Consider the following 9,271-nt stretch of genomic DNA (forward strand, 5'->3'; position numbering starts at 1 on the left):
AATATATACTAACCAGAAATAATAGATATCAAGAAATGTATATAGCTTTCTTTACATAATTTTTTTTGGCATATCGTCACTAGTTGCACAAATACTTCCGGATCAAAATATATAAGAACAATAATTATCGGAACAGTATATTTAACTGGATCAAACCATATATTTGAACATATTTAATTGACAATTATAACAATAATATATACAAACATATATTGTATTATTGGATAGATGTTGCCTTTATCAGGAACTAAGCTTTGATTTGCACTACTCTTAATTACTTTCATAGTGTAGTAACTCAACGAATTCGTACTTTAGATAATGGTATTTAGATTCATATATCTATTAATACTCTTTAATAATATAATGAAAGAATAGTTAGAATTAGTTTTTAACTATCTTCGAAAAGTTAGTATCTGATTCATTACGTATGTTGTATTTGCACATAGTGTAATAGTAAAATAAGCATAGTAATCTGATAATATTGTCATATACAAATATAAAGTTAAAAGTTAAAGTTAAACTAGATATTCATACACAACAATAATATTAATACAAATACAGTAATAAATAATTCTAGATCTGAAGCCAAAGTATCGCTAATCATAGCTATAATTCTTATGTCAAAAAATTAAATATAAACAATGATTGTCAATACACATAAACTAAACTTGACGTAATATATTACCGTATATAACAAACCAAGATGGGCTGTAGTAAGTAATAGGAATAAGTATTTTTTCATTGCAACTATCATATATATTACATATACTGGACTGATTGCCTAATAATATATAACCCGACTCTACAAACTAATATGATATAAAGGGCAACAATTTACAACTCAAGCGGATAAATCATTTATAAGACAATCATACAGAGAGTATAAATAGCAGAGATTTTATAAATATAGTCATCTTTTTTTCTCTGTTAGTTTTGAGTGATATAATATTCTTATATGAATATATAGAAGTATATTGACAGATTTTATACATTTTATCTCTGTTTATCTTTATTATTTCTCTTTCTTAACACAAATCTCATAATTAAGAACACAAAAATATACTCACCTGTTGTGGTTTAGGTAGATTTAAGAATTAAAATAAAAATAAAAGAAATATAAAATAAGACAGACAGAAGAAGTACGTTGAGATTTGTCAATAAGTTTTATTAAGAAATGAATTAATTCAAGTATTCAAGTATATAAAATAAGGATGAATAATGTAAGAGTATTTATATGTTTTGTGAATAAGGATGATGAGTAATAAGAAGATGAAAAATATAACAAATTGTATTTGATAATATAATTATAGAATGATTACTAAGAGTTATAATTAGAGATATAGATATAGATTCATGTCTTTTGTATGTATTTATTTTTATAACTAATACGTGTATTCTGAGTGGAATCAATTATTACGCGTATTTGTATTATTCCTGGTTTACCCCAGTTTAACTTGTATAAAGTTATTTTTATAAATCTATATTCAGCAGAACAATAATAGAAGAAAGTATATTTTTTAGACGTAGGACTTTTTATTAATTAATTATTTTTCTATACAAGGGTAAATATACTAAATATGTTTATAGACAGAATTATTGTACAAGTGCACTTACATATTCTATTATGACTATTTATCTTATTGAATTAAGTTATAAATCTTACAACCATGACAGTTCCAAAGTCAATTGTTTTATTTATGAACTTAAAATGATGGGGATATTTATAAGAATTGTTAAAGAGGTCTAAGGATAGGATGTGAATCAGAAAAGTGTTAGTTACGACCGAATTAGGTAGATTGTTGACAACGAAGTGTTAGTGATTTTAGTATTATTAAATGGAGCGGATCAGGAGAGATTCAGAATAGAGTTTCTTAAATAAATTTATGATCCGCATGTTTAATCATGGAACATGACATTATAAGTCAGCTCATGACACACGCCCCTCTGAATTGTATCTGTTAACTTTGGTCTCATTAGACCAAATAACTCGTTTCCAGTCGGCTATAGTCCAATCTTTATGAGCCATGCACCATGCTAATCTCTTCTTTGCGTTAGCTTTGTTATGATTGTAGTCGTTCTTATAACTAAGTTAATACAGTGACTCACAAAACTGTCCCAATGTTTTGCACTTTTCTCTTTAACTGACTCGTTCTTCTTTTGTAATCATGCTAGAAAGATATGGAAGATATCATTCGATAGCCTAAGTAATTCTCTATCAAATCATTACCAAAAATAGTAATATAATTTAGAACTCAGCGTAAAATATTAAATAAAAAATTGAATATGCATTGGGACAGTTTTGTGGCCGTACCTATAAAAATAAAATTTGTCCCACAATTTGGCAGTAACTTTAGCCTAGCATATAGTAGCGATCATATTATTTCTTTGTGCCTTCCACAGTATAATTAAGGTAAGTTCTAGAATATTCTATAATTTTGGGGACTAAATCTTGAGGCCATATTGTTAGTATGCGCTCCATAAGTGAAAACCAAAGAAATGACATTATTGCCAAGCTCAACAGTGGACTTTCTGTGCGTCAAGTGGCTGAGCAGATTGGCGTGAGTCGGAGTTCTGTGTGTCGCATCGGAAAAACATATTTATCTGGGCGCAGCTTGTCAAAAGGGGGACGACCTGGTAAGCTCACGGAGAGGGACAAGCACTACTGTGTTCATAAAATAACTAGAGGAGGTTTAGAAAACACTGTGCAAGTCGGAAATTCAATTAAGTCGGAGCTAGGCAAGTCAGTCTCATCTGAGACAGTTCGTCGCGCTTTAAAATCGCTCGGTTTGGGTTCTATAGAAAAGGAAGCGAAACCTGCACTTAGTACCACAAATATTAAAGAACGACTTAGATGGGCAAAGAAGTATAAAGACTACACAGTCGATGATTGGAGAAGGGTTAATTGGTCTGACGAGACCAAAATTAATCGTTTTAACTCCGATGAACGTGTCTGGGCTTGGATAAGGGACAGTGAAAGTCTTCAAATGCGTCATATTAAGCAGAATTATAAACATGGAGGTGGTTCAATCATGATTTGGAGTTGTATTACCTGCGTCGGAGTTGGCTGGATGTGCAAAATAGACTCTACTATAGACGGAGAGCTTTATAAGGAAATCCTTCAAGACGAATTAGAGAAATCTATCGAAATGGTGTGCAAGCAAACAGGATTAAGGAGAGACCAAATCGTCTTCCAGCATGATAACGATTCAAAACATAGGTCAATTCCAGTCAAAGAATACTTGAAAAGCCAGGAATACGAAGTTCTTGATTGGCCATCACAGTCTCCAGACCTTAATCCTATTGAACATATGTGGGCTCTAACAAAAAGAAAACTTAATGAGTATGAGACACCACCTAAGGGTATTCGTGAGCTTTTTGAAAGAATCACGGATGTATGGTACAATAAGATTACCAAAGAAGATTGTTTAAGGGTTATAGACTCTATGCCCGACCGTTGCAAAGCTGTTATAAAGGCAAAAGGTTGTTGGACTGATTATTAGTTGTTCTATGTTTAAATTAAATAAAATTAACTTACGGCCACAAAACTGTCCCAATGCATATTCAATTTTTTATTTAATATTTTACGCTGAGTTCTAAATTATATTACTATTTTTGGTAATGATTTGATAGAGAATTACTTAGGCTATCGAATGATATCTTCCATATCTTTCTAGCATGATTACAAAAGAAGAACGAGTCAGTTAAAGAGAAAAGTGCAAAACATTGGGACAGTTTTGTGAGTCACTGTAGAAATAAACCATCATTTATTACATAATAAAGAGGTTATTCATATAAAACTAGTATATTGAACTTCACAGCATAATATTCGTTCTACACTCAGTTTTAATAATAGTCATTGTTAGAATGTTCGAGCAATAATAATAATTGTATACATAATTCAAACAGGATTATGACTGGTGTATTCAATTACATAATTGTTCTTGAGTGATACATATCAGATATACATTGATAATATCAAATATTGTTAAATAATGAAATCTTATACAATGATAATGATAGTAGCTCATAAATAATTGGTATTGTTGCAGCTAGACATATTCACTGAGAATTAATATTGATGTGTCGCAGTCCAATAATAATGATTCGTTAGGTTTCTAGGAACAGCGACAACTCAGGGAGAAAAAAGGAATAAAGATATATCTTATTGATCGCAGAATTATTCGGAGACAATGTTTTATGTAAAACACTTTATTATAGTAAAACTTGCTTATCTGAATCATATTTCCATTGATAACACTTACCTTGTAAAAACATATAAATAACCCTCAATCTTTCCATATAATTTTTGTTGTACAATTTTTGTATTATCTTTAATAAACTATACGAAGTTTTCACAGACTTGTCTTCTGTCCATTCTTCTTCCATTGTCTTTTGCTAATCAAAACAAGCTTGACTAATAGCAGGCTTTTTAGGCTTTTCTATAGATCCTAAGCCACCTTCCCGAAATGTACGACGAATTGTCTGAGCACTAACCATGACACCAAGATCCTTATATAATTGCTTTTGAACCTTAACGGCATTGTCTATACGGCTTTTTGTAACCTGACGTATACAATATCTCTTATCAGCTTCAGACAACTTTTTAGGACGGCCACCTTTTCCAGCATTTCTGTCAGAGCAATGAATCCTTCCGTATTTGGCAACTGTACTGTAACTACACTAACTCAAAAAATGGTTTCAATGTTTTTTAAAAATTCACTTTTTTTCTTTTTTCTTCACATCATTAAACTGAAACGGCTAAAAAATGAACACAGTAATAGTACACATATATTTCCATTTTTGGTAGAAATTTCTTCATAGTCACGTGCTATACGGTCAACTTACTGGTTTTAAAAAATGATCACCCATTGAAACCATTTTTTGAGTTTTCTACACCTTTTCCGGAAATTATTCGTACACTTTAAAAATAAAAATTCGTGCACTAGAAAAATATTTTTGTTTATAGGGAGAACGGAGTTCTCTGTTTTATTAAGTGAACATTAAATAAAATAGTCACAACTGTGTTTTTGGGGTTTTATATTTATGTGAAAGTATGGTAGCTTTCTTTTTTTTTTTTTTTGTTATATACAGTGGGTGAAAAAATTGTTCACGTGTTTTGCACCTAGGTACTTTTTCGTTTATAACTCGACATCTAATGATCATAAAATCATACTTCAAAATGCATTCGAAAGAGACAATTGTAGGGTATTCATATGTAAAGTTTTAAATGCGTGACTGCTTTATTTCGTTAGCAGTTAGCCATCCAATAATTTATAAACACGTGAACAATTTTTTCCATTATCATGCACAAAATATTAATCATTTTCTATTCCCGAAACCACACGTCACATGTGTATTAATAATACATACTGAGTTAGAATATAGTACTGGGGTTATGATAAAATATAAATAACCATCATTTAATATTTTTTTGTATACCAATATTTTACATATTTTATTGATATACTTTATTACACACAATACACCATTAACATGACTCGTGCCCTTTCTACTGAACTTCAATTGGATATCAAAGCTTGTCTAATTAAAGGTGAATCCTTAACAACTATTTCATGTAAATTTGGTGTATCTAGAAGTGTTATTTCCAAGTATAAAAAGAAGTGGTTTCCTAACACTCTTTGCAACCATGCGGGAAGACCACCTATTATCACCCAGGGATCCAAGTCTTTGGTTAGGCGATTACTACTTAACGGTAGCCTTTTAACCGCTCATGATGCTCATAAAAAGTTTCTGTCACTGGGTTATGATTTAAGCTACAAGACAGCAATTAATGTTCTGAAATCAATGAATTTTTTTGCGTCAATAAAAAAGAAGAAGCCTATGATCAGCAATACCAACAAACAAAAGCAATATAAATGGGTCAAAAAATATCAGCATTGGGCTATTGATGACTGGAAACGTGTAGTATTTCCAGACGATAGTAAAATCAACATCTGGGGTGAGACGACTGCAAATATTACTGGACAAGACTTGGCGACCCATTGAGACCACATCATATTGATGTTACAGTCAAGCATGGTGGCGGCCATATCATGATTTGGGGCTGTATGACCTATTGAGGACCAGGATATGCATGGCAAGTGTATGATGGTAATATGAATTCAGTTGATTATCAGCTTATTTTAGGCACTACGCTTAAAGATTCACTGGATTACTACGGTTTATCTTGGGATGACATTTACTTTCAGCACGATAATGACCCAAAACATAAGTCCAACTCAACCAAAAAATGATTTGAAGATCATGGTGTAATCTGGATTGATGACTGGCCCCCTCAAAGTCCTGATTTGAATCCAATTGAACACCTTTAGCATCATTTGAAGTTGAAGCTCAACGCATACGACCTTAGAGCTGAAGGTGTTCATGAACTATGGGAACGTGTTGATAAAGAGTGGAACAGTTTTACAGAGGATGAATGTAGACGGTATATAGAAAGTATGCAAGCCCGTATTCAAGCTGTACTTGCTGCTAAAGGGGGCTCAACGCGTTATTAACCAACAACATATGCCAAGGGAAAGAATTGTTCACGTGATTTCTTATTTTTAAACTCATATTAACTGTCATATATACAAGCAAATAAAATTTCCAAATTTGTCATAAATAAAGTAAAATCTTAGCTTTCGTTCGGTTTTTATTTCATTTCAATATTCTTATTGTATGTCGAGTAATAGCCAGATATGTGCTGAATCTTAAAACACGTGAACAATTTTTTCACCCACTGTAAACCACAACAGGAACTATTGTTCGATCTCGTTAACTCTTTTTGTCTTAATATTATTTTTTATGTTCTTGTTATAGAACAAGTTCTGGATATAATCATGAGTAATATTATAATAGATGAATTACATAATACAGGATAAAATATAAGCCTGAATATGAAATAAAACTCTGTATATAACATCTTGTAAATAATATAAAACTTATTGACATCCAATTGTCTAGATGTATCAATTATAAGACATCGTATCATTTCTAAATATTTATTTTTATAACCTTGATAAAGGATTCAGGTCGTCTTTGATCCAATAAAATAAAACATAAAAGATATCAGGAACATATACTCAGATTAAACAATAAATTTTTTATTTAAAACTTGATCAGATCATTATAACACCCAATAGATAATCCATAGATCAGTCTCTTGAATCAACAAGACGTATATACGAATACTAACACTGTTTCATGACTCATGTTCTTTGACGGTTATTTCTATTTCTTTGATTCAGGATTCATTAATATAAATACAAGCAGTTGTTTAGACACAAAATAATCTTGAACTTCTTTCTTCAGCTTTTTCTTTTAACTTTATTTATTGAATAAAAAACAGTCTCAAACTATACTTCCTTTTGTTCTCTTTTCTCTTTTTATTTTATCTTTTATTTTTATTTACATTCCATCACAGTTCTAATATTTTTAATTTGATATTTTAAAAAGAAATATCACACCGTCCCTTTTTTTCTTTCTTAGTGGCTATGTTTATTATTATAACGATAGGCAGTGTTTTAAAACATTGAAGAAAGTTTGAATATTCTGTCAGTCTTTATCGCCATATTGTTAGCCAGTCGAAATGCTACTGTCTAGGCTCATAATTTAAGAAAAATCTGTCTTTATCCAGCAACATATTATATAATCGTTTTTTTTTACCACACTAAATAACAAGATGCATCCGCTTGACGATAATTCAGCTGAATTCTGCGCAAATTAGCACCGTGAGCACTAAACAAGTGCTTTGATTTCAGTACGATAGTAAAAAAGAAAACAAAAAACATAAACAACCTGAGCCTCGGACAGAGAAAAAAAGAATGTAAAAATAAAAATGCTCATTACAGGGGTCGAACCTGTGACCTTGGCGTTATTAGCACCACGCTCTAACCAACTGAGCTAAACGAGCTCCTGTGTTTTTGTAAAATTTATAAGTAGTTTCAAATGTATTCAAATAACAAATATCCACCGGAAAAACTTTTAATAACCGGGACTTACCACGATACAGGTTATATGCAAAATTTTGGTAAAATTTTAAAGTTTATATTTTTATCAATTTTTACTATAAAATGTTCAAATAAAAAACATAATATACATTATATATTAAATTATTTTGAATATATGTAAAAAAAAGTACATGTTTACTGCAAATATTCATGTTTTTTATTTTGGCTGTGAGCAACATCACTTGTAAATATTATAAATTTTGGGGCTTTAGCCAATCAGATTAACGGAAATGGAAATTTGAAGGGTTAATCTGAATTTGAAAAGTACTTAACAATTTTTTTGTTTATTTTTTTTTAAAGTTGCCAGCTAAAATTGGCGGTTATTTAATTCAGGAAGAAAATATTTACTAAAATGTAAATTATTCTTATTTTACTGACGTCAGTCAAAAAAAAAAAGCGATAAGATTTTAAAGTCTTCTTTTTTTATACAAAACAGCAGAAATTAAAAAAAACATGTATATAGATTATGAACTGAAATGGAGAATAATTAAAGTATTTAGTTGGACAACAAATAAACAAAATATATGATTATTTTATTTATGCTGATGTGAACATTGATGTTAATTAATTAAAATAACACATGTCAAAAAAATAAATCTAATGTAACTGTTAATTAGGGAAATCTAGTTATTTTTTTCAATTGTTATAATTGTATTTATGTAATGTTATGTCAACATGATTACAACACATGTAAAAAAAAAAGAGAAAAAGAGAATTAAGATCAAATTCATAAAAAAAAAGTCAGTGATTACTCATTTTAAATAAAAAATGACAAAGATTTTTTTTTATTTTATTCAATTTCATTCATCTCATTTTTAAACATTTTAAAAAATCTAACCTCAATTTCAGTCTTTTAATCAGAACAACACGGATTTCTAGAGAAGTAATGAATTCCAGTCCACATTAGCGATATTAATTGTACCAATAATGAGAATCTATTCTCTAATTACTGCAATGTTGAATCATTTTAACGAAATTAACATTACTATTGATCTCCATCAACTCATCATTAAAAAAAAAAGAATACAAAATATACTTTCATAATGGTTTCCAGTTTATTTTTTAAATCTATGATATATATCAACATTTTTCTTTATTTTATTCAATAAAAAAAATAAAGGAACAGGACAAAGTCAAAGGTATTAAAATATATTTATTCATATTCATATTAGTATTTGTATTAATTTTTTTTATTTTTATATTTTTTATTATTGTTCATATTGCAATGCGTTAATTTTATAACACCAGCTAGGAAGTGGTGT

The 9,271-nt window shown here is 29.8% G+C and overlaps 1 non-coding gene across 1 annotated transcript; it reads right to left on the bottom strand.

The window, feature by feature from the left end:
- Window positions 1-7,838: 7,838 nt before the first annotated feature.
- Window positions 7,839-7,912, bottom strand: BX663DRAFT_t150. Its single transcript has one exon. It is a non-coding gene; the product is annotated as a tRNA-Ile (tRNA).
- Window positions 7,913-9,271: the final 1,359 nt, after the last annotated feature.

The sequence above is a fragment of the Cokeromyces recurvatus genome (genome assembly GCF_025118155.1).
Source record: "Cokeromyces recurvatus strain NRRL 2243 chromosome Unknown BX663scaffold_55, whole genome shotgun sequence".
Lineage (NCBI taxonomy): Eukaryota > Fungi > Mucoromycota > Mucoromycetes > Mucorales > Mucoraceae > Cokeromyces > Cokeromyces recurvatus.